We start from the raw sequence: 8041 nt of genomic DNA on the forward strand, positions 1-8041 counted from the left end.
GTGAGATTACCAAAGAATTACATTTCACTGACATTGAATTTGAGGTCACCCTGTCGCTACCTCCATTTTATTTGTTTTGGGCAGTTGCAATTCTTCTCTAATCTTGGTCAATTCAATATTCTCCTCTAGTTTGATAGAATATTAGATATCGTTCCATGTGAGATTACACACCCATATTCATGGAATCTGAGATTACCCTCTGTTATTTTTTGTGTTCACATATCTCTTGACTTCACCAAGAAACTAATTGCTTTTATCCCACATGAGTATGACAAATGGAAACAAGCTGATTCTACAACGTGTTTGTGACAATTGTCAAAATTCCATGTATCCGTACAATTATTAAACAGTAATTGTGACTTAATGACTGTGCTGAATTACAACTAATGAAATGAATTGCTTTTTGATTATTGTTATCATACATACATGTGCATCATATATTGCAAAATGTCATATCATTATTGCATGCAACACTTATTAATTCAAATGATGCACGAAACAAAGTTAGCACAGTTATCAGACAAATCAGAAAAATGCTGACGGAGTTCAGTACATAGACAGACATGGTATTGAGATACAGAATGAGCCAGAAACCAAGAGTTACACCAGAAACCAAGAGTTACACTAGTTTAAGTGCCAGAAAGTGCCTAAAACTCACATATATTGCTGAATTCAGCAAAATTCAGCACAATTCAGCTTTTCAACACTTCAATATCATGCATAAATATGGTTAAATGGTCCAGAATGCTTTCCTAAGTGTCGGGAATCAAAACTATCACAAAAAGTAACATAAAGCACACTAAACTGCGTAGTCTAGCACCTTAACGAACCGGTAACCAACCGAACAACCGGACACTACCCAAAACACCAAATTTTCACTAGAAGCATTGTTTTATCATTTCTGAGCTAGTTATGGTCCCCGAACATCATAACACACTATATAACATCCTAATAACTAAACACCTAACTATAACACTTAGATTTCAACTATAAACTAATTATACAATTACACCCTAATCTATACCCCCTCCTATTTACGGCCATGATGTGGCACCCACACCTTGATTTATTTTGTTATTTTATTAGATCATGTTTCCTCTTTTATAACATATTATACAATAGATTAATTTGTGTTGGAAGTTATAAGAATTAACCAAGAGAACATAAACTCATCATTCTCACAACTCACCACACTTGAACTCTTCTTCTTCCCCTCTCCTTGTCTTCGGCCATAACCCACACACACCACAACCACCTTCATCAATCAATTTCCATCCAATCTCTACTCATTCAAAGGTGCAAGAAGCATCATAAGGAAGCTAGGAGCTCTTGGAAGTTGAAGGACCTCTTGCAAGTGCTATTAACCACCTCATCTTCATCTTGTGATCATCCCTAGCCTTGAACTAGTAGTAAGATCATCTACACTCCATTTTACATCTTATTTAGTTGGTTAAAGAATGATACAAGTAACTAATCTTGAAGAACACTAATGATCAAGAACATAAGACTAAAAATCATAAGAATACAAGTTTTTTAAGCTTCTTGATTGTTGATTGTTTGTGTTAATGATGTTAAACATCATATGATCTTGCTAGATGGTGATTAAAGACATAATCTAGCAAGATGAGAGGATGATTATGTTATGATCATCCTTATGTGAAACATGAACTTGAAAGATTTAATGTTTTTCTTGAAGTATGATGATTAAAGTGTTAACGTGAGTCTTGTAAATATGTGATTTCAAGAATATTTTTTCAAGAAACCAAGTTAAAATACAAGATTTACATAAACTTGGTTTTTAAAGAAACTAACCACATTTTTAGTGGTTAATCAAGTGTAGAATCATGTATTTAACAAGAAAAACTCAAGAAGAAATATTTTTAGAAAAATGATTTACAAGTTGTAAACATTAAATTCTTCAAGAATGATGTTTTTAAATAAATAACCACACTTTAAAGGGTAACTAAGCTTACTAAATATACTAGTAAGTTACTACAAATTTTTATAAATTTTCAAGTTCATGAAGTAGTGTAAATAGCTTGATTTTGGCAAATTGGTAAGTGTTATTTGATTTGTTGTTGATTGTGATGATTTATAAAAGAAAATGATATGCTTTGAAAGCATAGAAACATCCATTTTTAAGGGGAAACTATGGCAAAATTTTTCTAGAAATTAAACACTTAGAAAAATATTTTTAAACAAATATTTACAAGTATATTTTAAACCATCAATTTTCATAAAAGTTTACCATAGTTGTTGTTACAAAAATTATAAATATTGGAGGTTGGTTTTTGATAATAAAAGTGACTAAATATATTTAGGAGAATATATATTTAGGTGTCACCATGTGTGTGATTATTTGTATATTATGTGTATTATTTATATTATTTTAGGACTTGAAATAATATAACTCACCAAAATACCAAGAAATTACAATACAAAATATTACCAAAATTACAAGGAATAAATACATAATTTATACCCAAAATATTGGATAAGCCGAATAAGGAATATAACTTACAAAAATATTCCGGAATTTAATTCATAAGTGTATTTTGGTAAATGGTATATTGGACACCAAGAGAACAAAAATATGATTTTTACAATTATTACGAAAATATATCATATTTTGACAAGAAGAAAATATATTATTTTGGGGTAAATAAAAATATATATGTTTTGTTGAATTACTAGAAAATGTATTATTTTTGGAAGAAAATATATATTTTCTCAAATAAATTTAGGATACATTATTTTGAATGAAAAATAGATTTATAAATATTTTCTAAAGATAACCTTGAAAATATATTATTTTTGAGATTTATATGAAAATATAGATATTTTTGCCAATGGAAAAATTATAGATAATTTTTCTATGTAAGTTTTCTTAAAATATATATTTTGAGAATATATATTGGTGAATTTTTATTAGAACTATTATTCCGGAAAAATTAATACGAAAATTTAGTATAAGAATACTTAATAAACACAATAAAAATACGTATTCTCTACGTCTAAATACAACGGAATACACCACCGATACTTGGCAAAAATATACATGTTCAAGAATACGGGTATGAATACACCCATCCTTGGGAAGGTTATACATATACAAATACATAAATTTGTCAAGTTAAAATATATTGTTCTAACTAATATTCCAAAAATTTAATAAATATAATTTAAGTTAAACTGTTTATTATTTTAACAAAGGCAAATTGGATTTAAATAATCCCAACTCATTGTTATTGGCCAATAATAATCCCAACTCATTTAATCACCAATAATAATCCGAACTATTCACTTTTGTTTGTAAAATACTCCCAGTTAAAAAAACACTAACTAGGTTAAAAAATTGCTAATGTGGCTTGCCACGTGGCATATTTTGATGACGTGGCAGCTGATGTGGCAGTCTACATGGCATATTTTGATGACGAGGCAGCTGATGTGGCAGGTGACGTGGCAAGCCACATCAGCAATTTTTTAACCTAGTTAGTGTTTTTTTAACTAGGAGTATTTTACAAACAAAAGTGAATAGTTCGGATTATTATTGGTGATTAAATGAGTTGGGATTATTATTGGCCAATAACAGTGAGTTGAGATTATTTAATCCAATTTGCCTTTAACATATAATTATATTCTTGGAATAATATTGAAGACACAAAGAAACGTAACTCAAAGACACTAATTAAGACAAAGGTCAAGGCACGACCCACTCGTCTAATAAACCGTAGTACGTTGTAGGTAGTCGTGCACTCTAGAGGAAGCTTTGGGTTACTTGATTGAAGGACGCAAAATTGTGAGTTCATGTCCCCCTTTTTCTTTTAATTGTTTTCTATTTTATAACTTCGGGGGTGAAATGCATGTTACGAAATGTTTACAAACGTTTACAAATGGTATGGTTAGCTAAGGAATGAACTGTTAGATCATGTGAATGGGTAGTCGGACACTTAAGACCATTAATCCTCGTATAAGGACCAAGGGACATGAGTGATAGATCTATTTGGGTGTAGCGAGCCCCACCCATGAGGACTGGGGTTTGGCCCATGAGGTGACTATGTCTTCTAGCAGGAAGCCCGGTACAAAATCTGCTAGGTTTGAGCCTTCCTACGCCGTTGCACACATGTTAATGGCCTTGCAAACCATTAATTGATCTGTTTCCTTGTTTACTTTCATACCGGGGTTTACAAATACATACATACTTATAATGATTACAAGGTTTATTCCAGCTCACATACAAAACACATGAACTCGCTCAACTTTTGTTGATGTTTTCAAACTACATGTATTTCAGGAAACTAAATATGGATCTGGCGGGCGTTGGAAATTTCCAAGTGTTGTCTGAAATAAAAGGTGTTGTCTGAAATAAAAGATGTCATCCGGTGTCTAAGGGTTTGGATTGTGTATCTTATCCTGGATAAGATACATAGCTCAAAGCCTAGTTGTTAGTCTCTTTTGTGAAGTCTTGTTTGGAACTTAAAACTTTGTTGATGTTGTATGTTGAACATAAGTCTGTGTTTGGGTTTTAAAACAATGTTGTCTGTAATATTTTGAAACTTATCTATGGATGAACATCTTGGTTTTATTATTTAGTTGTTTGTTATGGTTGAATGCAATGATGTTAATCAAGTCACACATAATCACGCTTCCGCAAAAGTCAGGGTGTGACAGTGTTTAGTTTCGAGAGGTGTTGGGGTCGATCCTAACAGCCTACTGAATTTCAAGGACACGTAACTCCAATTGGCACCAGAATCAAATAAAACAGAGGCGAAAAGATTGTTCACAGAAAACGTACCGGTCACGACGTCGCCATTGTTCCTGGCGTCACCCACGCCAATAGTGAATGCTCTCCCATGAGCACCATTTCCACCATTGTTACCATTGTTATTGTTGTGATTCCTAGCGTTGTTGTTGTTGTTATTGTTGTTGTTCCCGTTGTTGTTGGCGTTCTGGTTCAACTGTGGCAATCCTTCTTGAAGTGACCCTCACTTCGACACTGAAAGCACCTCTTTCTATTACCCTGATTCTGTTGCGGTTGTTGCCTCTTTTGCTGTTGTGGCTGTTGTTGTTGTTGATGTTGCTCTTTAGAAACGGAGCTCAGTAATCTTTCGCCATATGACCCACTTTGTCACACCTCTGACATGTTCGAGTGCACTGCCCGTGGTGATAGTAGTTGCACTTATTGCACTTTGGTTGCTTGCCCTCACACGAACCCTGATTCTGATTGGTGCCTTGATTTTTGATTTGCAGACGAAGACTGGTTTAAGTTGCGGTTGTTGTTGCTGTCAGCCTTCTTCTATTGCTGGCTGGAGTTGGAGGCCTTGTCTGAATCATTCCACTTATGTTTGTTGTCAGCAGCAGGAGTAATCACATCACCACGCTCTGGTAGTGTACTACGTTCGACCTCTTGATCTGTAATCTTGTGAGCCAAACGAATGATCCATGGTAAGTTATCAAGATTCGTTGAAATAACCATTCTTTTGATTTGCAGCGCTAAACCATTGATATATAGCTCGATCCTCTTGTTGGGTGGGTTCGATAAGTTAGGGCACATATTTGCAAGCTCATGAGAACGTTTCGTGTAAACTTCAATCTCCGATCCCACCATCTTCAGATGATAATACTCGTTCTCAAACTTTTGAATCTGATAATGAGGATCGTACTTGTTGGTGCATGCGTCTGTCGACTTCGTCTTGTATCGAGTCTTGTATAGAACTAGTTAGATCAGGACATGAAAAACAAGAAAGTGTGAATTAGAGGTGATTCCGCTTGAAATGACACCAGGTCATTTCAAACGAAATCAAAATGATTCTAATTCCGCTTGAGATTAACATGCTGATTTCGCTTGAATCTTTTATGTTAATTCCGCTTGAAATGAACATGGTCATGTTCAAGCGGGATCACAATGTCTATATATAGGCCATTCCAAGCGAAATCAGAGAAGAATTTCCGGTTTGTGCAACGAAGTGCTGCCGAAGTGTCGTCACGCTATAAAACGTCATTATATCAATCAAATTGACAGTTAAAGTGATATTGTGTGCTGAATTGAACTTGATACGACTGTTTCCGCCTTTCGTATTAAGATAAACTCTTCTGATCGACTCGTTCGGGTCTGCATACGATCCTACAGGTGGTATCAAAGCTCAAGAGGAAGAGTTCATACCAATTCAGCTGCGAATTCTATTTTCTACACCTTCTTTTTCAAAATTCAAAATTTTTCACAGTTAAAATTGGCTAAATTTCACACAGAATGTGTGCAATAGTGTTTTGACAAAGCCTTGAAAGTTTCAGGCCTAAAATCGATCTAAAACGGGTAATTTTCATAATTCCGCTTGAAAACAACTTGAGAATGATGACATCAACAGCATTTCATACAGAATTAGTTGGTTAATTCCGCTTGAAACCCTTATTTCGCTTGAAAATTTCTGCTGATTTCGCTTGAAACGTGCTATTCCGCTTCAGTTGGGTTATTTCGCTTGAGAATTTGGATTGATTCCGCTTGAAATCGTTATTTCGCTTGAAAAGTCTTGTTGATTCCGTTTGAACAGTATTCCGCTTGAAAGGTGTTGTTGATTTCGTTTGAATCAGAGATCCCGCTTGAACAAGTAATTTCGCTTGAAAGACAGTTTTGAGAATTTCTTGAAATCCGAATCATGGACGAGGAATTCTACAACGCCTTTGCTACCCCGATCACTATGACTCAGCAGACAATGTTGGAAAATGAAACGGGGACTATGCAAAAACCGCCTAAACTCATGAACATCGAGGAATATAAAGGTTGGGAAGGATGGTTTGAAAACTGGGTACAAGTGAATTATTTAGATGCTTGGGAATGTGTTGAGACAAAATACGTTAGACCGACAAATGACGATGAAGAGGAGATTGCCATCAAGGATATGAGTGCTGATGATAAAAAGATATATAAGAATGAAAAAATGATGCTAAGTCTGCTACAACAAGCTGTGAAAGAAGACATCTTGGTCTTGCTGCAACACAATGGTAGTGCTTATTCAATCTGAAAGCTTTAAGATCAAAGTTTGTTGGTAGTCAAGAAATGATAAAGAACAAAAAATCACGTTTGAAGAAAGAGTTTGATCTATTTCGAGGTTTGAAAAATGAGAGCACAAAATAGATAATTGAAAGGTACTGCAATTTGTTGGTAAATATGAGGAGAGTGAGCATCAACAAAGACAATGAAGAGTTGATTGAGAAACTGGCTGATGCATTGCCACATGAGACTTGGGGCACATACTTGATGATGCTAAGAAACAAGAAGGGTTTTAGCAATCTGACACTTAGCAAATTCATTGAGAAGATTGAAGCACAGGAAATGGAACAGATAAAGATTTCAAGAATGAAAGTGTTTGATGGTGAACAAGATATCAGTTTGTATTACAAAGCAGGATTGAATGAAAAGACAAACATGTCACCGAAAGTTGAAACTGCATTTAATGCAAAGGCTTCATCAAGTGGTTCATCTAAAGGATCAAGCAGCAAAATGAGTTTTTCTTCATATCCATCATTTGATCCGAATTTGGCAACAACAAAGAATGGCAGGAAATTACAGTGCAATATTGTTTTGAATCTTGAGGATGATCAAGATTATACAGAAGAAGTTGCCAAAAGCCACATGTCTTTGTTGGGGACTGTTTTAGAATCATATGGAAGTTTTGTTGCAGGTAGGATCGGGAATCCAATGCTCACTAAGGAGGATTACGATCAGATCGATGCTGAAGAGATGGAGTTAATGGATATAAAATGGTGTTTGGCTAGTGTGTTGAGGAGAGCTGAGAAATTCAAGCAGATCACAGGAAGAGATGATCTACGTGAAGCTAATGTTTCTACTTTAGGTTTTGATAAATCTAAAGTCACTTGTTTTCGTTGCAGGGAAAAAGGACACTTCAAGAGGGAGTGCACCAATCGCGAGGCAAGTGGAGCTCAAAATCCGTTTAACAACAATGATTACTACCAGAAGGCCATCTACCATCAAGTTGCTCAACAACCAACTCAGCAACAGGCACAAACAACACATGGAAGGAAT

The sequence above is a fragment of the Helianthus annuus genome, chromosome 14 (assembly GCF_002127325.2).
Source record: "Helianthus annuus cultivar XRQ/B chromosome 14, HanXRQr2.0-SUNRISE, whole genome shotgun sequence".
In the NCBI taxonomy this organism is placed as follows: Eukaryota; Viridiplantae; Streptophyta; class Magnoliopsida; order Asterales; family Asteraceae; genus Helianthus; species Helianthus annuus.